The sequence below is a fragment of the Maylandia zebra genome, linkage group LG14 (assembly GCF_041146795.1).
Source record: "Maylandia zebra isolate NMK-2024a linkage group LG14, Mzebra_GT3a, whole genome shotgun sequence".
Classification (NCBI taxonomy): domain Eukaryota; kingdom Metazoa; phylum Chordata; class Actinopteri; order Cichliformes; family Cichlidae; genus Maylandia; species Maylandia zebra.
In genome coordinates, this window is record NC_135180.1 from 20,284,876 (window position 1) to 20,311,580 (window position 26,705).

A 26,705-nucleotide genomic window follows, 5' to 3' on the forward strand; every position below is an offset into this window, starting at 1 on the left:
CGGCAATCAGTAGTTGTGATGTAACTTTTATTTTTTTTTATTTGTAATCATTGCTAATGGCTTTTCAGTAAAAACATTACTGCATTTAGAGGGAAATTTTAGACAAAAGTATGGTTGTGGAATACCATACTGAGTCACAAGGGTACAAAAATGCTCTTGTACCCTTATGTCATGTGTCCAAGTAAAATTACTGCTAAGCCACAAGCTTTTCTCCACATGTGTCTTTCTTCTGTCTAGCTGCATGTCTGGGCACATCACAGAAAGGCCTGACCCACCCAAGTCTGGATCTGACTGCCTACATGACTGCTTTCCTGAAGGGTGTGAAGGGGTAGAGAGGGGTTTGGGCTAATGGAGGGAAGAGGAGATGGAAGGCACAAGGGAGGGAGGGATCTGTGGAGGTAGGGAAAATGTGGGTCAACACAGTCAAAGCCCTTTCACATGTTCCAGTCAGCTGGAATCTCGCCTCCAGTCCAAACCAGAATGTTATGTAAGAGGTTATTGATCTGCGAGAGTGCATGTCGGAAAGCAGAGTGCCAGTCGGGGCTGAGGCAGCTCTTTGGTCTCTCCGCTGCAATGCTATGACATGGTGTCAGAGTATTGCTGGCACAAACTGATCCAGTGAATATCAGATTTGTAGCTAGTATGAAACAAGAGATTTGGCTGATATTTAACCTGCTCATGTGAAAGCGCAGGTCTTGTCACCGTGATACTGAGAAATAAAAAGTGCCTGAGAGCGGTCTGTCATCTCCAATAGCTACCACTCGTCGCTAACATGTCTTCACTCAAAGTCCCCCTTTCGGAGTGATGTCATCAGTTTCAGCAGCCACGGTTCTGCCAACCTGTCTCCATCTATTAGCTTCAGCAGTTCACATTTGGTCTTCTTTTTCTTTTTTTTAGAAAGCGAGGAGCGCCTTTTACTTACTATCATGGTTATTCATGCCAAGCATCAGATAAATAAGGCCGTTTGGAAAGAACAGAAGTTGGATCAGACTGTCTGAGGATAATGTGTTCCTTTTAAACCAGCAAGGCTAATCATATCAGTAAGTAGGCCTTGGCCCTGGATGTGGCAATCAAGATAAACCTTGTGGAAATGCTCTTCTCCAAGAATTCAGGCACGGCTGCACATTGCCATGGCTTTTTTGTCCTCACATGCAAAAGGATCAGAGTTCCCTGCATGCCGTGGGGAATAGTAGCTAATGAGTAGGAGAGTGACGTAACAAGTGACACATGGACCAACGTAACCTTTTACACTTAAAAAAAAAGTGTTATAATTGCTGCTGAGCGGTTACTGTCAGCTGTTATTGAGCATAAAAAAAATCCTCTGTGTAGTTTCCTGGTTGCAGTTACACGCATGAATGTGGCTGACATCACACCCTGAACCAGCTTATGAAACTGGAGGATGTGGATCACATGAATCAATAAGGAAACAGCTGATTCCTGTTTCTGGCTTGAGCTCCGAATAAAGTAGGTGATTCCGAAAAGGGTTCAGGGTTCAAGTGAGAACATTTCCTGGAACAAACAAGTTTAATGTGGAGAGGTGGAGAGGGCAGTGTTCACAGTACACTGACAGCACAGAGCACAACAACTAAAGATAGGGGTGCTCAAGGAACATGACACTTTGGTCCAATGTCTAATCTACTGGGAGAGGAATCGCTTTATCTACAGTTCTAATGATTTTAATGCAGAGACTGTATGTTCACCTGGTAGGATGAGTAAAAAATAAATATTCTGTGAATATAGGTATTACCCCTTTAGCATTACTTTAGCCTGCCCATTGTAAATCCACCAACCAACTATTTTGTGAGAAACAAAAAGCTATGACTTGCCTTTAGTGGGAATCACATTGTACTTATAAATATAGGATGACTGATGTGATTACTTCTTCCAACACACGGTCCTTCACACAGTCACTGAGATAGACATCACTGTTCTGCCTAATCACATTTTATGTATGTGACTAAAGACTGCCCACATACATAGCCAAGCGAACCCGTAGGTGTCATGTGCAATGGAGGCAAATTTTAATTCCTGTCTACAAGATATGACTCAAGAATGAAGTATCATATGTATGAAGAGCAGTCCTCTTCACCAAAGAACCGAAAAGGCATCTGATTAAAACTTCACCCTTTTCCTTCTCATCTCAAGCCTCATCTTCTGAACAGTTCTGTCTCTAATATACGAAAATATGTATAAACAGGCTGCCAACAGATTAGATATGCGACTCTCTCCTCTCTGGACAGCTCACAATGAGCCAGCTAAACAAAAGCAGCTGGTTATAAGCTAACCTTATGCCAGGTAATATTAACTTTCCCTGATAAACAGTTTGATTACATTCTTACATCCTATGAGAGTTTATTTGCTAAGTGTCCGCGTCCTACAGTTCAATTCAATTCAATTTTATTTATAAAACACCAAATCACAATAACAGTCGCCTCAAGGCACTTTATATTGTATGGTATACCCTACAATAATACATACAGAGAAAAACCCAAGAATCATATGACCCCCTGTTAGCAAGCACTTTGGTGACAGTGGGAAGGAAAAACTCCCTTTTAACAGGAAGAAACCTCCGGAAGAACCAGGCTCAGGGAGGGGTGGCCATCTGCCATGACCAGGGTGAGAGAAGAAAGACAGGAGAGAAGAGAGGCAGAGATTAATAACAAGTATGATTCAGTGCAGAGAAGTCTATTATCACACTTACAGTGTTAGAACATTTCATTAGCGCTGGGTAGTAGCAGCTAACAAAGGCTAACAATAGCAAACACAGCAGCTAACAGATGCAGCATAGCTTACTCGCAGAAAGGATATCCTCAATCCGCAACACCTAACCTCAGTAATGAGTTATCAGACAGAAGTGAACTTCACTCACTCATCATCTTGTGCTGGACTAATTTCACAAAAAATGTTGATCATACTGAATAAAAAATTTAGTCCGTTTTTAAAATCTTGGTTATACTTTGGTTCTAAACAGAGTATTATCTGGGTAAGAAACAGCGCATGATCACACTCCTCAGATAGGCTTTTTTTTTGCAACCAAACCGATGACCATTGAAATGTTCACCTCAAGACTTCAAAATGTTATTTTAGAAACCAATGAGTGATGTCACAGTATGCACCAACTTTTTACTATGAGTCACATCAAAAACAGCCATTCTGTCAGATGCTTCTGGAGCTGTAAGCACCAGCTGTCTTTTGGCAGCCTTTCCATGATGCACCTACTGCAATGGAAGGGTCGTCTTCTAAAGTTTCATTAGATGGATTTAATGCAAGTGGTGGTGGAGTGACAGCTGATTTAGACCTCTGCAGTGCCGTTTTGTAGAGCCCACAGCAAAACCTAACTGGCCAGTGCCATTACCAACATATTTGTCTCTAAAGTCTTTCTACTTCTTTATACATTCCCTCAAATTACCTACAGGAATTTACTGATTATTTTCTACAGTCAATGGTTTCACCTGGTAGAGCAGCGACATTGATCATTTTATTAAAGATGAAAGAATTTAGACAGTTTTTAATTCTCAGTGATGCTGCATTGTTTGTTTGGACCTGGAAATGGCTTAAAGACTTAAAGACCAGAATAGGTTTCAGAGGGGTTTGCAGTTACAGTCTACAGTGTAGATTTAACACAGAAGTATAAATTCCCTGTTAGTAAAAGGTTTGTCATCGTCACTTCTGTCCCATTTAAGAGTTTTGTGCTTTGAACTGCAAAAATGCTTTCTGATCTTAATTGTAATCTCTATCAGCAAAGGATTATGTCTCGTATTGTCAGAGTAAAACTATATAACATGAAGTTGTGAACTATGCCTTTTGCAGTTATAGCTGGGATACTGGAAGTAACTGCACTTACTGAATTACTGTTAGAAACTGTTCCACAGTTCACACATACACACACAAATATATATGAATTTGACCCCGTGTCTTGTCACTGAGGTGTGCCCTGCCACGACAACAAATACAGGCCTGATCAGAACAATACTCAGGAGTATTCTTCTCCTCTGGCCTAATGGAAGTTTCCACTCCTGCTCACTGATCTGAATACTGCACAATACTTCTCCCTGTTACAGAGCAGAGAGGAAGAAGGAACAGTGCCTGACTGAATCATAATGTGGGTCATTCAATCTATAACAGAGTTGAAAGAGCCAACTCATTATCAGCTGTGAATCTTTATGCGAGCGTGAGGATGACTTGCCTGGTCATATTTGAGGAAACAGATTATAGGGAAGCAGAGGGTGAATTAGATTCTTACTGCGGGAAATGAAAACCACCTTTAGAGAGTAATGCTCCAGAGAGTGACTTAAAATACAAACTAGGTCAAAACTAAATTAACAAATTTCATGACATGTGGTCCATTCGTAGGAATTATTGCTGCAAGTGTATCACACTGAAGATAGGTGAACAACAAGTTTATGCGCTAAAGTCTACTTCTTTATTCCTGCTTTAAAAGAAATACAACAATATAGATTTTTCTGACAATTTTTCAGACTGTTTACTTTTATAATTGATGACCATGTTATAGGTGCTGCCTTTTTAAAAAAAAAAAATCAAGGAATATTTGGTAATATATAAATCACATGTAAATATACAGTAGGCATTTTCCATAATTTAGTTTCATTAGTTGTGGATTCTGGTATTCGGTGCTTTTTCAGAAAGGTGGGTGTACGTCTCCAGTGCAATGTTTTTCTTTACTAACAACCTTGCAGAACAGCACGGGCCACATACTTTCAGGATCTGTACCAGAGGGAGTGAACACTTGGGCAGTATTTAAGTACATTTTTCACCTTCCTTTGGAGGGCCTGAAGTCTGCATGCTGGCCCTTTAAAGCACTGCAAAGTAACATCTCACACGCACCCAACTTTGCTGAGTCATTGGGTTCAGACTGCTTTTGTAACCTCCACCCAGCAGGGCTTCTCATTGGCTTCAGTCTCCACACGGCACTCCACGTGGTTGGCTGCCAGCACTACTAATCAGTTTCTTTTCGCCAGAAGCCTTTCTTAAAGCGGCAGAGGTACTCCCCTCGTTCCCCTGTGACTGATGCATAACTGACATCTGTTTGAGAGGAACAGATCCCAGAACTCCACAGTAATTTAGCTTTGGGAAGCTTGGGAAGAGGGAAGCTGTGTGGTAAAGATGAGGCATTAGGTGGTGAAGCACTGGGAGAAAAAAATCAGGGACTGGGGAGGAGTCAGCATCGCGGCATAAAGACAGATTAATACGTGACACCTTTGACATTTAACCAACCAACAGTGAGGTCAATGACCACTAAAATAGTTTTATTGAGTCATTATATATAATATAAAACTAAAAAAAAGGGATGCAACACCTGTAAAAGTGATACCTGGTGCTCCAGCTCTGCTGACACTTTGATTCAAAGAGTAAACTGTACTGCTGATATGGACGTGGAACAATTTTTTTTATAATTGTAACCAACTGATTTAAAATATGACAGTGTGTCACATTTTCATGACACCTTGCTGGCTCTAAGACAAATGATCTGTCAATGGGACCTTGAAAAGAGAAATGTACAGTAGGCCAGTGTAGTCATTTCTATGGGATTTAATGTGCAGAACATGCAAACCAACCTTTGAATCTACTGTCTACAACAGTATAACGACATGAGAAAGTATTAAACAAAGCCAAATGTATTAACAGTTAAACAGCATTTGGTTTGTTCACAACAGAACCTTTCACGTGCTAATGTTTGTACCGTATGCATGAAGAAATGCTGCCGTTTGGCAATACTGTAAAGCAGTAACCTCAAACTCAGCACTTAGGGCCCAGCTATACACACTCCAAGTTTTAAGTGGATCAAATGAATGGCTGACGAGACAGGTGAAGAACACAAAGGTACCATTTACCATTCTAACTCCATGTTCTCCACAGAGCGATACCTACTGATTACAGCAATCTCCTGTATTTTCATCTAGAGTCACTCTAATAGTGGTATTTTTGGTTTGCAACAGAGATCTGTTAGATCAGTTGCCATTAAATCGGTGGAGGAAATTCATGCTGGCCACATAAATTCTACCATATTTTAGCACCATCATCAAGTCACATATTTATTTGTACAAACCCAAAACCCAGCTAAGGTGATGCCATTTGCATTACATTTAGTTGCATGACTGAATGTTAGCATACTACCATGACTAGCACAGATGGCAAACATGGACAGCACTGTTCCTGCTAAAGGAACCGTCATTGTGACTTTAAAGTCTTCCATTGCAACTGACTTAAAGGATTTTAACATCAATCACACTATTATGTAACAACTGAGCAATAATACAAACACAAATCAGTGAAATAATAACATTATCATGCTATAGTTACCTGGATCATTCTGCTATATAACTGATGCACAGTTTTGTGAACAATAATGCTTTGATTCTGAATGAGAGCGATTGCTTGTTTCCCTGCAGTCTCTCTCTCTTTAAACCCTCTGACTCATAGATTCAGGCTCTCAATTTCATCTGGAAGACAGTCTTGCTCGCCCAAAGCAGAAAAGTCCCTCCCCTCCACCTGTTGATGTGAGTGACTATACGCAGTGTTCTGCTTTGAAAAGCTATTACTTGGCTTGAAGAGTCCCCAGATTGCCTCCTTGTCTGGCAGAGGTGCCTATTTCTTCTTGAAATCTGTTTAACACAGGTGTTTATGTACTTCCCTTGCAAGACCACAACTAAAGAAAAGAGGAGGCCGGTCAGAGACAGTAGACAGGAGGACGTAGATTATTCATATGAGAAAGGCGATAGCGTCACAGCAAATCACCGTAATGTTCTCACGTCTGTGCTGTGTGGTTCTGAGAAACAGGAAGTAGCAGCATTATTATTTTTTTCTTTTTTTGCTTAAAGACGTCAGAGGTTAGTCAGATGATGCAGGTCCTTCTTTCATTGTCACAAACAATGCTGATTCAGTCAAGCTCAAAATTCATAAAGTAACAGAGCATATGTTAGAGCTTGAGAGACAAATAGATTTTGTTTGTCATTGTTTGTCAAAAGTCATCAGAAAGAAATTACCTGGCTCAGAGTAGCGCAACAAAGGTACAGTATGTTGAGGTCATAAGAAATACAGAACACTGAATAAATAAGCAAGAAAAATATATGCAAATGTGTATAATTTATAAAAAATATAAGTTATAAAGTAGATAGACGACATTTATTTGATTTAGGTTACATGCAACAAGTTATTAAAGAATAGCAGGATGAAGGAAGGACATGACATAAAAATGACATAATGACATAAGTGTTCATATTCTTCTTCTTCTACTAATCACATAAAAGCACTTGCTTTTATGTGATTAGTATAAAGCTCAGCTCAGAAAAACAGTCATGATTGTTACCTGTGGTGTGGCTTTATGTGCAGTTCCGTGTTTACTTACCAGTAACGTTTTCACACCAGTTTCATGGCTTAGCAGCCAAGATGTGTTTGTGTGTCTGAATACAGACTCGAAGGCACAACCTGCCGTGATGGGTTTAAATAAACTGGCAAAATATGAAGAAAAGGCAAAAAGAAAAACTGTCAGTGTTTGCTACCAGAGGTAAGAGACACTTCACAGTGTGGACTGAGACCATGTGAAAAGACTGAGGGCAGGAAGGATTGGTTTCCTGAGTGATGTGTGGATGTGGAGCATTTCTGTCCAGCTTTGTGAATGCACCAACATAAATTCAGTCAAGGGATAAAAAGCTGTGTCACTGAAGCAGCACTGTGCTGCTCCACTGTTACAGCAAAAGGGTCGGCAGGTTGTTGCCTTCGATCTGTATAACCCCACTTCTCTGAGCCTCAGCACAAAGAAGATTTCTGACATGACTGTAAATGTGAGCATTCCTCTGTTTGTTCAGTGACAGGTAAAACCAGGTAAAGGCTCACTCCTAAAATCCATGATAACATAGAACGGGATGCCAGTGCAGCATGAGCACACAAGCCCCAGTGCATTAAAAAGTCAAGAGCGAATTCACTTAAGATTTGGTTCTTCTCATGCGTGCACTGCAGTGGCTTGAAAGACTTCAGGTATCTTCAATTATGCATGTCCACGGCTTGTTCGTATCAAAGACTCTCTATACCCTCTTTTGTATTTAAGGAACAAATAAGCCTTTCATACTGTACCCAGACAGTAGCTAAGGCTCTCAACAAACTTATGTAAATGACATCATCTGCATTTTAATTTCACCTTCAGCCCTCGAGAGAGAGAGTTGCTTCCACAGCTGCCACACAAATGTTTCTTTTTTTCTTTCTTTTTTTTTTTTATCCCATTTGAAGGGAAAATGTTGCACATTCCATTCTCTTTTCCAAATGTGGAATTGTGACTTCAACAAGCAAGCCTCCAATTGAGGTTTTTTGTCCACGAGAAGTGCAATCACTTATTTGGCAGTAGAGCCAGATTCCTGCTCAATTCAAAACCACAGGAATGCTGTGTTTGCTTAAAAAAAAGAGAACACTGGACAACATTTTCTTTGGAGGTTTCGTTTGTTTCAATGTCAGTTTTGCGTATTTTCTGTACAGAGACTTCTTATAGGACTGCCTGGATATGAAACATAAGGAAAGGGGTTGGGCAGTGGGGGGGGGGGGCGAGTACCATTTCACTGCCTCATTTATTTAAGGGACATTATATCAACACCGCAATAACTGCCAGAAGTTCAAGCCAATAAACTCAAGTGGTAATTCTGGTGTCTTATGGGAACACATAAAATAACACATTGCACAATAAAACCCCAAATCTAAAGGCATTTTAAATGCATATGCAAGTACAACGCTTTCAGTTGCAGAAACCAGCGTTAACTACATGGTGAAATTGTCATTCTCCACTCAAATCAGCTTGTCATTCTATAGTAATAAGTGTCTTCATGCAACAGACCTGATGCATGACCCTATTAACCTTGAATCGGACACGTGACAGCCTGAGAGTATGAGTATGCACATGTATATATACGAATAATGCTATATGATGGAAAGATATCTGACTTGTATAAACAACCGTGACTCTGGCACTTGGTGTGACACACATGCTGAAAATAACAGTAATTACCACTTGACTTTATGAAGTGCGGATTGGTAACCTGTCATCAGCTACAGTAAGAAGTAAGTGATAACATTTTGTTTCTCCGCTTGTCTATAATTTCAATTTCATCTATGGCTTAGTGGCGTAAAAAAAAGTTCCTCGCAGTTCACACATAATACTTACCAACACCTAATAGGTCCGAGGATAAAACGCCTCCCATGGGCGGCTGTAATGTCATTGGCCGCTGTCTCTAGCGCCCGCCTTAGTTCTCACAGAGATTTGTGTTGCTATTGGTCGAAGAGCCTGACCGTCATCGTACGTACACCGTGGTCATCAGAGGTGAGTTTTCCGGTTCTTGTCTGATTGGTCGCTGGCTGGTGTTGACGTCACGACCCTGCCAGCTGATCGGAGTGAGAAGCCGGTTTGAAGAACGGAGTTGGACCGGAGAGAGAGACCGGGGAGGAACCTCGAGGAGCAGCGAGAAGCATGGGGTGGGACCGGACAACCGGATACACAGATTGGATCGGGTTTTTGGTGTTTTATTTTTTTGTTACAGGTTTAAACGTTAACACAGGAGTGCAAAAAGCGACCGTTTTATCAGGTTAAAGTTGAGGGCTTTCGCGTCACGTCGAAACCTCTGGAAGTGTCACAAAATTGATTGAGAGTTAAGGTGTGGCTGATGGTTTCTGTAAGGCTTCTGCGCTGACAGAAAAGCAGAAAAACCGAGTGATTCCACTCGAGAGTACTCAGTCAGGAGGTGGGGAGGGCTGAGAGTACACATCTACCAGTCGTTTTCATTAAGGATTATATTACATAACAAATGTAATGCCATTTGATTTGCGCACCTTTTCGCTTAAATCTCCCACGGTGGCCGCGATTGATTTGAGACCGTTGCGCAGTTAAGGAGTTTTTTTGGAGGGTTTGGGTTTTTTTCCCCCGAGCGGGTCGTTCTGGTTTCATAAGTCTGAGAAACGTAACGGACGTGGCAACTTTACAGTAGCCAGCCCCGCTAAATGCCACAGGCGAACTGGGCGTGTGGGGAGGAGGATGAGGTGGAAGGGCGAGGAGGGGGTGAGGGAACAGTCCGAACAGAGTCTAATAATCCTCAAATCTCCCCCAAGCACGGCGCAAATTGCGCATATTTGTCACATTACCGCCACATTGACGCGCACCTCGGCGGAACCAGAGGATTGAGCTGAACTAAAGTAAGTGCGACTGTCAGATACGTTTTTTGCAAACTTTTTTTTTCAGGCGGAGGTGACATTTAGAGGCTACAACCATTAAAGGCATTTCATCGGGTTTCATTGTCTTGTCAGTAGGAAATGAAGACACGTAACCACGTAATTTCAAGCCACTGAAGGTGGTTTCTCGGTTGGTGACGCCTGTTTATATATATATATATATATATATATATATATATATATATATATATATATATATATATATATATATACACATATATACTGTAGTTGTTCGTGACACAGCCCAAGGATAGACTGCGATGGAGCGGGTGTGTCTTTGCCAAGCCTGACGTTTGTCCGCTGGATAGACAGATCTACTGCTGGAGAGGAGATGAAATATACGAGTTGCTCTTTATGTTACAGTAGTCTGTTTGACTTGTCAAAGACAACCGAGGAGTCATTCTTCGGTATTATAATGCGTTTATATCACAATAACGCGATCGTAATTGAGTGCACAGGCAGTCTGACCCCGTGTAGTCAAATTAAGATAAGCTTTAAGTCCAGGGGAAAGAGTGAATTCCTCAAGGCCCCACCCTTTGCAGCTCAACATGGATGTGAAGAGTAACCCCACCACCACCACCTCTCTCTCCCTCCCTCCTTCCCTGAGCGTCATTCATTTCCCCGTTCAAGCTTGTATTGTGCTGTTTTCCCCCCTCTTCAGTATCTCCAGGTGTCCACGGTAGATCTTCTTGTTTTAAATCGACTTTTTGAGCATCACGGTTGGTTCTTCTTCCAGGATTGTCCAGAGGTTTTAATAAATTGAGGTAAGACTGGACTGTTTGAGAGTCAACCTGTGGAATTCTCGAGTTTGTCATGAAGTCATGTAGCCTATCCATTGTGACATGTCTGGGCGTAAGGAGGTTTTTTATCTGTCAAGACTTTTTTCTTTCTTTCCTTCTTTCTTGTTGCTCGCTTCCCTTTTTTTCCTGGCATCTCTGACTCTCAACCTGTGACCATCAACCTGTTGCAAGTTTAGCCATTCTCTGTACTCTGACCTCCATTTTCAAAGAATTCTAGTGGCAGGGATTATGTAATCTTAAAGGCTGTCTTCACAGTCCTACTTTTGGTTAATCTAATCTCAAACATTTGAGCATTCAGGATGGCAGCGTGGTTAAAGAGCTGTCCTTTCAAACCTCATATTCTTCAGTGGAAAACTGTGGTGTCTGGTTATAATTTGATAAAGACTGGGTACTGAGCTGTAATCCATGAGCCAGTGGCTTTTTCCACCTGCATCCAATCTGTGCCGGCTACGCGACAGCTCAGACCTCGTCGTCCCTGATCTTTGCGAGGCTTAGAACTCCCGATGCATCACTTGACCTCGTGCAAATCACGGCCACTTCTGATGGCGGATGGCTTGCCTTTTTTTTTTTCGCTGCTTATGCTACACACAGCCTGCTCCAATGCTGACAACCTCATCTAGTCGAATTACATATTATAAGAATGTTATTCATCCAGTTATATACTGTGTCTTAGAGTAAATGTTTTTATCAGGGTGGAGATGCTCTGGAAATGCCTGTTAGTTGCGTCAGCCTGTCTTTTCCCCAGGAGTAGCCAGTCCTGCTGTAACTATCCTCCCTTTGCCTATGAACAGTGAATTATACATGAAGCTACAGGCAGGGCCAGAGTCCAGTGCCACTGGACACATCTTGATTTGAGGACGCAACCATTTGAATGCCAAGACTTGGGGCAAAATTTTACTTACTGTAATAGTTCCAGTGCATGTCGCACCCACACTTTGGGAAGGAAGTGCCGTGCTGGAACTAGTTTCACATATAGGAGCGTGATAATGTATTTACAAGGCCTCAATGACCTCAGTTACAATGACTCATTGTGAGTGTTTTTAACATTAGTACCCAAAAAGGATGTGAAAATGTTTTTATTGTTAGAAGAGTCACACTGAAGTCAGGAGACTGCATAAAGTATGGCCCAGACTCGAAGTTCACATGAAGTAGCTTACCTGACAGGCTCTGTAGTCAGTTAATAATCATTTTGGGGAATATTTGTGAAGAATTAAACTGTTGTTTCGATGACAACCTTGTTTTTTCTGCCCTCTTTCTCCCTTTTCTCCCCTTTGCCATCCTGTATGAATGTTTGCTTTGTCTGAGCTCTGATCGTTTAGCTGCTTTGGATTTACCTATGTCTGTGTGCCTTAGTGGTTAGCCAGCACAGTCATTATTTCCTAGATTTGATTAATACAGCCGTCCAGCCATGACGTCTGTTACTCCACTCCTCAGAAACGACACGTAACAGGGAGACAGACAGGATCTGATGTGTGTGCCAGTAATTTTTTTTTTTTTTTTTTTTTTACGATCTTTAATCTAGAGTCAAATGATAGGTCAATGTGAAAGTCAGTATTTTGGGCGCATATGAAAGCATTTATCTTTGCATATTTGTCATATTTTATGAAACTGTGTGTATGCTTGTGGTTTGGTAAACTGGGAGGGGTTTGCCTGACAAGCAGGCCTTTACTTTCCAAAATGCCCACAGACAGATCTATAAACGCTTTGCATCACCCGCGTTCTTGACGCGAAAACTAATAATAAAAAATGTTATTTGATGAGTCACTCGTCCTCTGCTTACTTATGAGTGACCGGCCCGTCAAGTGACTTGTGTAACTGGGCAGGTCTGACTTTTTTTGTCGCTGAAGGCCGATCAAAGAGGGGAGGATCTGCGGTGGACTTGTGGTAGCTGCAGTAAGGTTGCGCATTTTTATGGCCACGCCCAGACAACCTCAGCGGGCTAACTGTGACTAGCTCAGAGTAATTTATGACAGACCTTATGGTAAATGTCGCATATGCAATTTTAAGAGGGTAACAAGTGTAGAAATTGTAAGTGGGTTGAAAGAGTGAGTGTCTGGGGATGTTTAAGAGAACAGGTGTTGCCATGCTGTACGTAGGTGCGGATATGTATGGTCTGATTGAAGGACAGATGCACTCTCTTTCTCTGATTGCATGTGCACACATGCACTGCACCAGGATGTGTGGGTGTATGCAGCATGCTGAAGTCTGGCATAGAGTAGTTGATGATGCAGCTTTACCAGTATTCCAAACATGTCCCAGAATAATATTTTAACTGCCTCATATGGAGAGATGTCCACTGCTCTTCGGTGTGTGGTTTACCTGATGGGGCCTAGACTTACATGTACGACACAAACACAAGTACCTGCTCACTGGATCTCTACAAAATTCATAAAACTAGTAGTTTTGTCTGTGTGTGCAGAAATATGCGAACTTACTTTAGGTCACCTAGTAAGTTAGAAATACTAAGCTCAATCTTTTTAAGCTTAAGATGGATGCTCATCCATGATGTGTGTGTGTTTCTTCACATAGGGAATTCTTGCATAAATGGTTTCTAGATTCAGTTTGTCACTCTTTTCTGTAGGTGACCTAATTAAAGAATACGACCATTGTGCTATATAGCTTTAGCACACATAGAGGCGGATGTAGTAGCCCGAGGGATTAGATAAACTGCAAAAGAAACTACAGCCACCTTTGTGCAGAGAGCTAAACAAAACACCAGTGTGCGCTTGGGTTGGCCCATATATATCTCATATTTTGATTGAAGAGGTTTAATAAATTCCACCCTCATGCTAGCATAGGCTAGGCTAACCTAAAGCTGGGTTGAGATTATTTTAGGTTGAAGAAACGCAGTAGCACGCCTAGCTTTGGGCCCGTCTATGCAGGGCCAGCAATGAGGAGCAGTGGGCCTCTCAGCAGACCGGCTGGAATGTGAACCATATGTAAGAGGCATCCCAAGAATGTAACTCGGCCTCGCTGAACTGACCAACCTAAAGACGCTGTGGGAGCGCAGCAGGATAAGGAGGTAGAAAATGAGGAATGAGCAAGGAAAGCACGATAGAAATTGAAGCTCAGTAGATAGAAGATGAGAGGTGAAGGATGCGTAGAAGAAAAGCTTCAGGAAAAATGTGCTGCATGTTATTTATTAGACAAAAGGTTACTTTAAATCACATTCAATAAAAAAAAATTGGTGTGTATAAGATGGCACGGCAATGCATTTTAAAATTAGTCTACTTGCTGTGGTTGAAAAAAAAGAAGAAAACTAACTAGGAACAAACCATTTCTAAAGGTCATTATTTATTTTTTTGCCATTTTAGTTTATTTCTCAAATTTTGCATTTTGGTCAAACAAAACCATCTCAAGTTTTTGGATATGTAAATGGCTCTTTTGGCAATTTTGCTTTGCCTAATAACACATTTATCGACAGATAATTAATGAATATAGATTTTATTTATGTATAGAGTGTGACTATATTTAGAAATCTAATCACTTCTTTGCGTCTCAGTCACAGCCCATGTGTGCTGTCTTGTTTGTGGGGATTAAAGAAAACACTGTAAGGAACTTGTAACTTGTCAATTTTTGCTCTTTTTCATTTGAAATGTAGACAGGAGGAAGAATTGATAGGAGAGTCAGGGAGCTGGAAACGTAACAGTGTCTTGCTTATTAAATGCCTCAAAATGCCATGATGCATGTAACTTGGATAAAAACCAACCAGCCTGAAACTAAATGGTAGTTTTTGAGTAAATGTGTCAGTAATTACAGTCTAGCGAGGCAGCCTACCCCATTAGTAGAGGCCTCATTTAAGACTTAAAGCTGCTGAATACTAATGTCATGTCTAATGTCTGTAGTAAACACCTGTACAGAGCAATAGGGGATGGGTGACTCTTGCAAATGAAACGTGGATGGGTGTTATCATGCAGGTTCAGAGCTGTGGTTCCTTCTTTCTGTGGTGTCAGAGCACCGTGATCTTCCAGCTCACTAACCCAGGGTGAATGCTGCTTTCTAGTCTCTGTTAGCTTAGCACACTGTGCTCTTAGGCTATTTGGGTACAGCTGGGGCCAGAATGGCAGGAAACACACTCACACACAGATACACACACTTATACAAACATTCTCATTTTTTTGAGTCTGGCACACCCCGGTCATGCCCCCTCTCTCTCTCTCAAACACACACACACACTGTCACACATATGCACACACACCCTGCTTGATAGAGTGTGATGAGCTAGTAGTTAAATGGCTTTAATCTAATGGTTTTATCTATTTTCATCTAATGAAATATTAAAGTTATGATATCAGGACTTAGAGTTTTCCTTATGACATCTACCTTGTACAACATTAGTACTAAAACCCTTTGTTGCACTAATCTGTAGCTCAAGACAAAACATTAGACCGTTAGTACATTTTCATCTCTGCACAAATGCGAGCTGTAGGGTTAAAGGTCAAGCTATCATCACATGAGTGGCCAATCAAATTGACCCTGTGTCTTTTTAAAATGTATAAATGACTGAATAGAGAAGTGTCCACGTGAATGGCTTTTCCTTAATACTCCTTTAATAACCCTGTTGCACATCAACACATTAGAAACCATGTGAGCTAACGTAAAAAAAATCACGACATTAACGCCACTCGTTCCTTATGAGAATTAACAAATTAACGACAGGCTGCAAGCAATGCAGCTTGTTGGCATGGCTACTGCTAGCGGCGGTTAAGTCAACGCAGCACCCAGCAGTTCTGAATTAAACCACCCGGCCTGTCTTGGGAAATATCTGCAAGTAAATGATAACAAGAAGTCATTGCCAATCAGTAAGACAATGAGCCTCAAAAGTTACTAAAGTGCTGCTGTGTGTGACGGTACACAGCAATTCGTTTAGTTTATGAATCTGTGACAATTGATGATGGTAGGAGGATGTTCTCCTGAAAAAGAAAAGCTCCGAGCAGCATTTTTTTAAAAACACATGACAATTAAATGTAACCCAGTTCATTTTTAATTCTGTGAACCGATCTTACAGCTAACTACGGCAAATGTGAACTTGCACAAAACTTGGAAACCTTAGGTGGCAAGTCAGAAGCCCAGAACAGAAAGAATATCAGACTTACACCCAAAAGTTTACCATAAACAGTTCTCCAAATTAAAGCTACTGTCGCTCTATATTTAAATAATGATTTCCTTTTTCAGGCTACTTCATGTTTCAGAGTATAATCATGTGTAAATACTAATACCAGAACTTTATTTCCTTCTTTTCCTTATTTGTGTTCAACCCACCAATCTCCATGTTTGGTGCCTTTTACAACTTCAGCTTTTCATCTTCTTTTATCTTCTTAATAGATTATTTCTGCCTTTATTGTAAAGCTGCTGAAGAAGTGATCTTGAAATGTGAAACGTAAAAAAAAAAAAAGAGTCCCTCCTGCTCACAGCATTTTTGCCCATGTAGTTTAAACCCTATCCCCCTGAGCCATCGGGTCACCCCTGCTGTGTAGCTTCCTTATTAACTTGATGCAAGTTATAAATATCTTGTGATGCAAAGTTTTAGCTTGAAGGATGAAGCAATCACCTTGCATAAAAACCTAGTATTATAACACCGGTAAGTCTCGCAGGTTCAAGAGTGCAGGGTCACAGGTCTGACCATTTAATGTGACATTTTTGTAAGCTGCAGAGCGCCGTGTGTCTGCTTGTCAAAGTAAATCTCACAGAATCGTTACCGAGATGTTATATGGCATATTTCAGTCTTCCGAACCCTTTTCTGCTCCTCTTTAGAGAGGATGGTTGGGATGAAGCGATGATACTGAGGAGATTCTCTGGATTCACACCGCGCATGGGCAGCTGCCACTTCTTATTCATTTACCCGACAGGCATTTTCTGTCTTTCAGCATGCTAACTAAACTGCTAGTTAGAGGGGGAGGGTGATAAGGGATATATATGTATATACGGAGAGAGACACAGGGAAGGGGTGAATTCATGGGAACTACAGAGTAAAAGATGGGCACAAACCGAAACATAGGGAGAAACAATGTAGTCTTTGACATACTTCGTCCCAGTTGTAGGAAGCGAGATGACAGCCAGAGGAAGCACACAAATCTTTTCTTTATGTTGGCTGTCTTTGCCCAGTGTTCACACCCCGACTTCCACCCCTCTGTTTCTGTCTCACTGTGTGAGGATCTTTCACTCAACTCTGTGTCTCCCGTTCTATTTCTTTTTTTATTTATTTACTTTTTTCCCCCAAAGGGTGATTCGATTTGACCCTCGGTGTCCTTCACAGGGATCTTGCATCAGATGTGCGCACACAGATTTGAAGTCACGCTGCATCACCGTCTCTCCGCGCACGGTAGAGACGCCATATTCTGTGTATATATTCTGTGACGCATACCTCTGTTCTTGCTCGCAGACTGCCGTGTTCACATGCATTCCCGGCTCCAGATGCTCTCCATTAAACCCTGTAAGACACACAGCGGGACTTCACTGGAAGGGCTGCTTCCTCTTCCTCTTTCCCACCTGCGGACTTCCTGTCAGTTGACATCACCTCTTCCTTAAAAAAATACCATACTCCGTTTGGAGGAAGTCAGCGCATTTCCAAGCTGTGCTCACTGGATGAATGAGGGTGGCAAATTTTTACAGCCACGTGGATAATAACTGTGGTATAATTGCTGTCAGGTTGGTGAATCTGTGGGGTCTTTTTGGTCCTTTTAGTGTGTGTGTGTGTGTGTGCGTGCTTGTGCGTGTTACACCTATTGTTTCACGGGACATACTGTTAATGCTATGCAGCTGAACCAGATAGAACCTATGAGGAACATGTTAGCCTTTTATGGGGCTGTTTTCTACCAGCGGAAGGTGTTCCTCCACCCACAGCTGTAACTGGTTTCATTTTGAATCATTAATTCATATTCAGATAAACATCAGCCGTGGGCACAAAGAGTGATTACACAATATAGATCCACATGCACATGCAATTCACTCTCACACTGCAGTATCTAGTTGCATCTCATAATTTAAAGTCTGTGTGTGTTTCTGCACATAGGGAGAGTACTTCCATGGATCCCACCACACCCTCACCCACCTAGCCTCATGCATGTATTTGTTTACTTACTAAAATGCATTATACATATAAGTTATCCTCCTCCTGTACTCACCAAAGAAGATTCCAATCTTTCGTGGTGATTTTGATAACCCAGGAGCGCGAAGGAGAAAGGGCGCTAGTGTTAGCTTGCATCTCTTCCGGAATTACGCTTCAGTGGGATTTGTGTATGTGCGTGCTTGTTCATGGCTTTTGAAATTCTTTCCCCCTTCACTAATCCAATTCAGAGCTGTAGGAGGAAAGCACTGGCAAATATATTGATCCACTATTCACTTGAAAGCAATTTGTCATGGCCTTCAGAGAAGGATTAAGGGAGGTGGGGGTGCACATATGATCGAGTGCAGACCAGTCCAAACCGTGACAGTGATACAATAGGCCATCAGCGTGTGCACGTATAGGATGTTAGCGTGCACACTGGGGAATGCAAAATATCTTCAAACACCTTTTGTTCCTAATGGGTTGGCCTATTACCTTAAATGCACATTTTAAACTCTCAGATGACGGTTACAAACATGGACGTGTTTGAATGCCTGGGTGTAGTACGTGTGACTGACTGTATCTTACAAGAATGAGCTCAAGGTGGGCTGATTGAGAAATGCCAGACTGTGCATTACCTCTGCTGTTATTTATATGATAGATTATGAGGAAATTCTTCAACAGATACCAGTAAACACGTTTCAGATCATTTTTGTGGCCTACGCTGACATTTCCAATGTTTGCTGCAGTAGAAATGGTAACTTCTTCTTTCAAAGCAACCTGCAGAGCATTCCTCTCAAAACTATGGTTAATTGTAGAGGACTGGCTCCCTGTAATAAAGAGCACAAGCAGTATTGTGACTTTTTTTTCAAGTATTACATTGTTATTTGGAGAGGAAAAAAACTGGACTTGAATGTGTGCAATTGTTATACTGGCAATGAACTAATTGTTCTGGGGTGTGCCGTGAGTTTGCTGTAATAAAACTAGCATTAGGGTTTCTGCCAGGACTGCCGCTTTCAACAGAAAATATTTTGACTACGATACCAAAAAAGACGAGGGCTTGATCCTGCTTGTAAAATGGATATAGTTGATGCTTTTGGAGGACAGATAAGAGGCTTGCCAGAATCTGTTGCACAGCTGCTCATATCCTCAGCACAGGAAGCACCTGTATAAGATTCTCTTGCTTCATATAAAGAAAGCCTTCATGGTATACTTAGTTGTAGCATTAGGCTTCCACCTACATTGGACACAAAGTCTGCCTTAAATGCTTGTGTGGTGGTTTTTTGTATCCTATTTTAGCTTTTTTCTGTTTCGTCTTGCAGGAGAAACATTTAGCATCAATTCCCACTCGTACCCCTGACAGTAAAACTGTTCAAATACCACAATATGGACTGGATTCATTTTTTGCAATTCATTTTGGATAAGATATGGCATTTCTGGAATGATTCATGGGGCTTCCCATTCTTTGGTCTTGGCAGTATCATCATCCCGTATTGCCTTCTGGGATATGTTGTTGTTGGCTTGCTTTCATAGATTGAATCTAGTCTCTTTCCTCTTAGTCATACTTCCGCAATTAGATAGCATTCCAATTTACCAAAAAAAGACCATTATAGCCCAAACCATACCCACAGCCAAATCCAAATAAGTGGGATTGTCTGGAAACAAACGAGGGTGAGCGCACCCTTTAATATCAGGTCACTTTTGTAAGAGGATGTCTACTTGGCAGTCGGCTGTGAGTTATTTTTAAATGTTTTTACAGTGACTTTGCAATTTAAAGCGCGTTGGTTAATGTGTTACTTTTGTCGAGCCTCTGGACAGCTTCATATTTGCTCTAAGGCAAAGTTAACAATCGTGCCATCACTACTAAATACCCTTTTTGCCGAGTTTGTGTTCTCCATGGTTTTGTTTGCATTTTTAACCTAACAGGTATTTAGTCTGTCCATGTCTGTGCTGCCTCAGGAATAACCAAAAACACATGGGCTGGTTCGCTGCGCACGTCAACCTCAGAGTAATGTCACGATTTGGGGACAATGGGTCTTGATCTCAGAAGTTTAAGCTATCACTAGCTCACTGCCAACTCACTGCTTCTATCACTCGTGCACACATGCGCTGTGTGCCACTTGTGTGTATTTGCTTGTTTCTTCCTACACACTCCGAGGAGCCATTTTCACCCTGTTGCTTAGGCTTGCCGTAATTGTCCTGGGAATCGTCAGCTCTGGGTAATAAATCAGTCCTCTGGTACACTGTGTTCTCCACTCTGGTGTACGGGATGGCCTCTGCTTGCACGTGTAGTGCGCATACTTAGCATTTCATGAGTAGAGGGGAAAAAAACACAGCCGAGAAATAATGCGGTTTGAAAACTACACGAAGAACAAAGAAACTCCAGCTCTCTGTCACAACAGGCTCAACTTCATTTTCTTATTGCATGCAATTGATAAATAATGAGGATTTTTTTCTTCTCTTTCTTTTTTTGCACTTATTTTCTTCTTCCAGACTTCTTTCTTTCCTGTATGTTTCACATGTAGAAATATTAAACAGTGCTCTTTATCTTCCCCACTAAAGTGCTGCATTTAAAGCAAATGCTACAATTCTGGAAAAAAAAGTATTATTGCCATATATGCTTCTTTTGCACTTAATCCTTTGCACATTATGCTTATATCTGAACTGACAAGCTGCTAACGCCTAGTATATTGCCAGAGGGAGACTTGTTTCATTCTGTGTCACATCAGGGTTACTGCATGGTCACCAGTCTGATTTCTTGTAGCAGCGATGATCTCTGACCTTGTCGCCATTTGCTGCCATCTTTTCTCCATCCTGTTTTCATTATTTCATCTGTTTACATCTCCGTCCGTCCTTGCGTAAAACTCTAATCTTCTTACCAGTTCAAACACACTCCACAGGACACCAGGAGAAACTAATCTTCTCACTGTTAACAAAGTCCAGTGGTGGCATCAGGTGCCTTTTTGTAAATATGCTCACTGAGTACAAAAGAGGAAGCTTTTGCCCTGGATCTCATCTCCAATATTACGCACTCACAATGGATCCCTCTGGATTTAGTGCAAGTTCAAGGCCCACAGCAGATTCAGAATTCTCTCTCGATCTAGTCTCGGTGGAAGAGGACAATCTGGTCACACGGAGTGAGTGTGTGTGTTTTGTGTGTGAAGTCCAGAGCTTTCCAGTGTTGCTCAGAGCAGCGTGGGGTTCGCTGAGTTTCTATGGGTTGCTGGGTTCGCAGTGCCGCTGAGGGCTAGTTTGCCCAAAGTCCTGTCCTTGAACTGTGAAAGAATATGCTGCTAGGGAAAGGCTTTTCAGACTGACTGACTGCAATAGTTGAAGTCAGGCCAGCTGAATGGAAGCCAGGCAAGACAAATCCTGGGCTACTCCTAAGTATTACACTGTCGCCGGCTGAATGTGGATGTTTAAAGGGGAACATCCCATAAATGGTTTTCCTGTCACTTTAAATCTCTAACACTCAATAAAGTTTAACTTTAAAAAAATTACTTCATAGCAAAAACAAATAAAGGGGGGGGGAAGCCGGTTCAAATCAGCGCTGTGCAGTCAATTCATTCAATCCTAAACTCACGTTTTTGGATGAAAATTTGTGGGGAGATCTTAAGGTGAAATAACAACATACTTGACATGTTGGTGAAGCAGTCACACACCCAGGGGAGTAGAATTGCCTGAACTGCGAGGAAAAATTCCTTCGCTCAGCCCTGTACGGCTGCTGTAAACTGAACTGCCCCACAGGACGAGAGCTGTTTTCTATCAGGAGTTCCAGGCTGTAACCAGAGGCCGAGCTATCTAGCTAGCAAAGACTTCTGTACTCAATTATAGCAAAAAGCAGAGAGAAGGCTAAAACAGTAGGCTGGTACTCCTGATGCAGGATAGCTTCGGGCACTTACACACACAGCGCTGTCGTTTACGTGCGCATGGACATTTTAACTCACCGCACCGCAATATTCACCAAAAAACGAAGAAAACATGCCTTTTTTCTACTTCTTCTTCTTTCTCTCTGGCATCTTTCTCTCTACCTCTTCACCTTTCTCCCACAAGATCCTCTTGAAGCCAGCACAGAAAGAAGCAGTTGTGTGGTGGTGTGCCAAGCAGCAACCACCACGACTGAAAGCTAAAGCCAGCGTGGATGGGCCTTAAGATGGAGTACAAATAGAGGTTACTAGATGCAGGCACCTAAAAAAAAACCCTCTAAAAACAAAGTCATTATTGCATCTGGTTGACTGAGAGGTATTTCATACTGTTAGCCTTATTTTCTCTAAGTTGGCAGAAGATTGACAATAAGTGAAATTATTTTAGCTATTTTTTTAAAATTTAGGACAAGTCAAAGGCTTAAAATGTCTTTCAGAAGGAACTATAGCTGACTTCACTGATGCTCTGCATATATTTCCCTTCAGGTTATGCTGTGTATCCGAATGTTGGATATAAGGTGCTCACTGGCTGACCTACAGCAGTTCTTCACTGGCAAGCTTTATGTCCTCATGTACCAGCTAAAGCTGCCAGCTGAAGAACTGTTGTGGTTGGCTATTCCCTGCACCGAAGACACTTCCACCCCCCCTCCTAGGAGTGACATGAAGATAACGAGACTAAAAATCCAGGCTCTGACCATCATACACATTTTAAAAAAAAAAACAGGATAGTCACTCAGGGTCTGAAAATCCTGTTACTTATGCAGCACGTTCATGTGACTGGATTCACACCGTGACACCTGCTGTATCATGTAACAATAATATTGCATCATGGAAGTCATCTGTCACTCAGGGTTAGTCTTCGTGATGGCTCTGCAGCTCAGCGTTTGTTTTTAATGACATGTTATTGTAAAGTTGTTGTACAGTATTGGCACAGCTGTAAGTTTCTCCTGGCTTGCATCAGCCCAAAGACACATTTTAGACGAGTCATTTTCTTCCACTTATTTCAGTTTAACTTTGAGAGTTTAAACAAACTCCCGTGTGAAAAGCTCAGCAGCTGATGCTAATAAGACTGAAGGCTTGAGTATAATAAGCATTTACGCATCCTACTTTATGTCTTTGTATTGATATTGTAGTAAAAAATAATAATTTATTGATTTATTGATTAGCATTCAAATATATCAGTGAATACAGAACAAAGATTACCACAAAGAATTAGTTTGTAGTAGGCTAGTGAGAGGAAAACGGAAACTGCCAACACTAAAATGTATTAAAAAAGTGTGACAGCTAAAGTTTGCTGCTGTTAAGTGTTTCCTCTCTAACAGCCGTAAGTGTCGAGAAAAGAACCCACATTTAAACCGGCAGCCCGACATCTTGCCTGTGACCTTCAGCAGCGATAAATCAAACTACAAGAGAAAGGGCAATGCCCAGAGCAGGATGTAAGACCAAATGTGTCCCTTTAAAAGCTGCCAGCCGGAGTCGAACAGAGGAAAGGAATGTTCTGGGGCCTTAGCAGAACCAGATGCCCGAGCTTGCTCTCCCTTGCACACATGCTCAGTGCTGCCTTCTCTCACTCCTCGAGCTCTTAGTTAACACCACAGATGGAACCACGAGCTGGCCAGACTCATTCGTCAGCCTGTCTGAAGTGCATCTTCATCTCTATCAAATACCTTTAGAGTAGTCGGGCTTGTTCTTCCCAGTCTGTGCCCCAATCTCCTTATCTTCTTGTCCTTGTTCTTGGCAGACATTTTCTTCATCCCCACCACCCCCACAATCCTCCTTCACTTAAGTGACAGACACAAACCCAGGAAACACTAACACGGGATTATTCCACTCTCCCTTCTGTACATCCTCTTCAGGTAACACTGTCATTATCCTGCGTCATAACTCTGCCTATAAGAGCCACACCTTGACCTTCCGTGCTGTCTAGGTTTCTTTCAGGTCAACGGCCGCTTGAGCCACGCCCGGGAAATTGTCCTTTGAGTGCGTTATCACGTAATGGAGGAACAGCTGCTCTAAGATGAATCCACCTCGCCCATACAGGGTGTGACTTTATGCTATCTGGTACGGGTTTGATACTTGTACGTGTGTGAATCTTCCTCCTTCCTCTCTCCTTCTAATTCAGATGAATCTTAGCTGTGTCACAAGACTTGGGTGGCCTGGTACCTGAGCCAGCTGTTTTGCCAGCTGTGCAGGTCGAGAAAGCAGAAAAGCATTGCACAAAGAGATGAACAGACAGCTGCTGCAAACAGAGACATGGAAGAACATCATCCAAAGAGAACTGAATCAGTGCGGACAACATCAATAATATTATTTTATTAGCTCATAGTCATTTACAGCATGTAAGCCATTATGTTCTAAGTGAATTAAGGTTGTATAATTTGTGCACTGCAGGAAACCTGAGTGCAGAATTTGTGTGTCTTGTGTTTATCTGTGTTCAGGTTCAGAAAACCTTATTTATTCCACAGTGGGTAATTCAGTTTGACAGTCCACCATCATTATAAACAAAAAAAATAGAAACTCAAGTAAATAAATACTTTGCAAATCTAACATACCACATTCAGCTCGTCAGTGAGCAGCTCAGCGTTAAGGACCCCAAACGTGGAGTTTAACATAATCAGATGAAGATAGAGCAAACTGCTGCCCCTGACATTTAGCATTTTGCAGTTTGATTAAAGAACGTATGAAGGAATTCTGCTTGTTGTTTGTTTTTCTCAAGGATGCATAATAGTACAAATCTGAGGGAAATAAAAAAACAAAGCTCAAGTCGACAAGTAATACCACAAAAAGTAGTAGTTAAAAAAACCATCCACTAACACCCATTATTGACATTAAGGTTCTGGGTCTAACAATTCCCTGAAAAGTATCTTACAAGCTTCTCACTAAGATTTCTAACATTAAACTTTAATATTGTGTAAGTGCTTTGTTTTAACTTTATCTCTCACAAAGCCCGGGAGCCAGATTCACATGTTGGGAGCTGAACCACAGGACATTAGTGTTCCCGTCTCCAAGCTTATGGACTTAGCTAGCAGACTTCCTGCTGTAGACATACATTATACTGCCAGAGGGAACATAAACAATAATCTTCTTAAGGTGTGAGCTGCTCCATGAGCAGTAAAAGCAAGCCCTTACTCAAGCAATTTACTGTATCCGAGGACTGACTATCAATATAGCATAGTGTGGTCTCACAGTAGTGAAAAATGCTCAGTCAGCTGGCGCACGAGCTAAAATCAACAATAATTTGGTTCGGATTTCATTCTTTTGTCCACACCTGCACAGATTCCTCCACAGTACTGTCACTTAACTTCAACAGCATAAAGCAAGCTTAGCTTACTTTGACTGATAATATAGAAGAGCAGAAATGAAACTAATAGCATTAACACTGGCTTGATTTGATGTCACAGTGAGTTGAGTATCGATGATACCACACAATCTATTCAATCGACACCTCCACTGAATACAGCTAGAATTAATGTTATTGATCACATCTTTTTACTGGCCTCCAACTGACAGCGTAATCCATCTAAAACTACATTTTCATATATTTTATCTTACCATGTAATTACATTGTAATTATATTTACTTACAAATACTTAAATTAAATACACCAGAATAAAGGGCTAATAATTCAAGTTTTTAAAGGAACAAAGAAACATTTTAAGTAACTTCAGGTATTTTACAGGAAACGAGTCGCAAATTATACTGTAAGTAGTTTTAAATAGTGGGTAATCGCTTGTTATTTTAGCATAAAAACAAACAAAATTACATCTTGGATCGTAAAAACCCTGTACTTTTAGGAGAACAGGTCATATTATGTAGTGCCTTAACCTTTTTATTATGAGTTATGTGGGATGTTCCGCTAATCAGTTGTACTCTTGTTTTATATTATATGTACGGTAATTATGTTTAAACCCAAAACGGAATGTGACAGAATTAATGATAAATGGTTTATTAATACTTTTAATTTCTCTGTTTTGTGATGAATATGAAGGTGGAGTTTACGGTTTATTGGCTGTGAGGTTCCTCTTGTCTTACCCCTGTGTTACACACTACGTGAGTGTGTTGTGTCATTTGTGTTTATGTCTCCCTCACCTTCTGTGTGTCATAGTCCTGTCCTTGTGTTTCATTCTATGTTTTCTCAGTCATGTCTGTGTTTGGTCTCCCTCCGCGTCTCATCTCCTTTTAACTGTCCCCACGTTCCTGTTTGTCCCCATGTCTGTTTCTTTCTTCTGGCTCCCGTGTCAAGCCATGTGTCTTAGTCTGCATCTTAGCATGTTTCCTGTTTTATTTTGACAATCTCTCGTCCCGAGTTCAGTGTGTTTGGTTTTGCTTCCCCTGTGTCTTTTTGTCTATTCGCCTCAGATGTGTTTCCATGTGTTTCCTCTCTCCCCAGTCACCCTCGTGTGTTTATATTGTGTGAGTTTCCCTTTGTTCCTTCCCAGGTTTGTGCTCATCTTGTGCCATAGACCAGGTATTTATGTTCAGATTTTTCCTTTTCAAGTATTTCATGTCTGGGTCTGCGTTTAGTTTTTATTTTCCCAGTTTAATTTATTGTTAGCTCTGTCTTAGTTCCCTTCTGCCCTTTGTTTTGTATGTTTTTATTAGCCTCAAATAAATTACTTGCTTTACGTTAAGTCCTTTCTTGCCTCGAGCGTTTGCTTTTCGGTTCACACCATGCACTAGCCGCTCGGCCATGACAGTTTTGCTGTATAACCA

The 26,705-nt window shown here is 41.4% G+C and overlaps 1 long non-coding RNA gene across 1 annotated transcript; it reads left to right on the plus strand.

Moving 5' to 3' along the window:
- Positions 1-10,445: 10,445 nt before the first annotated feature.
- LOC143412460 (uncharacterized) lies at positions 10,446-26,623 on the plus strand. The gene is made up of 2 exons (XR_013092951.1): positions 10,446-10,988; positions 17,407-26,623. It is a non-coding gene; the product is annotated as an uncharacterized LOC143412460 (long non-coding RNA).
- The last annotated feature ends 82 nt before the right edge of the window (positions 26,624-26,705 follow it).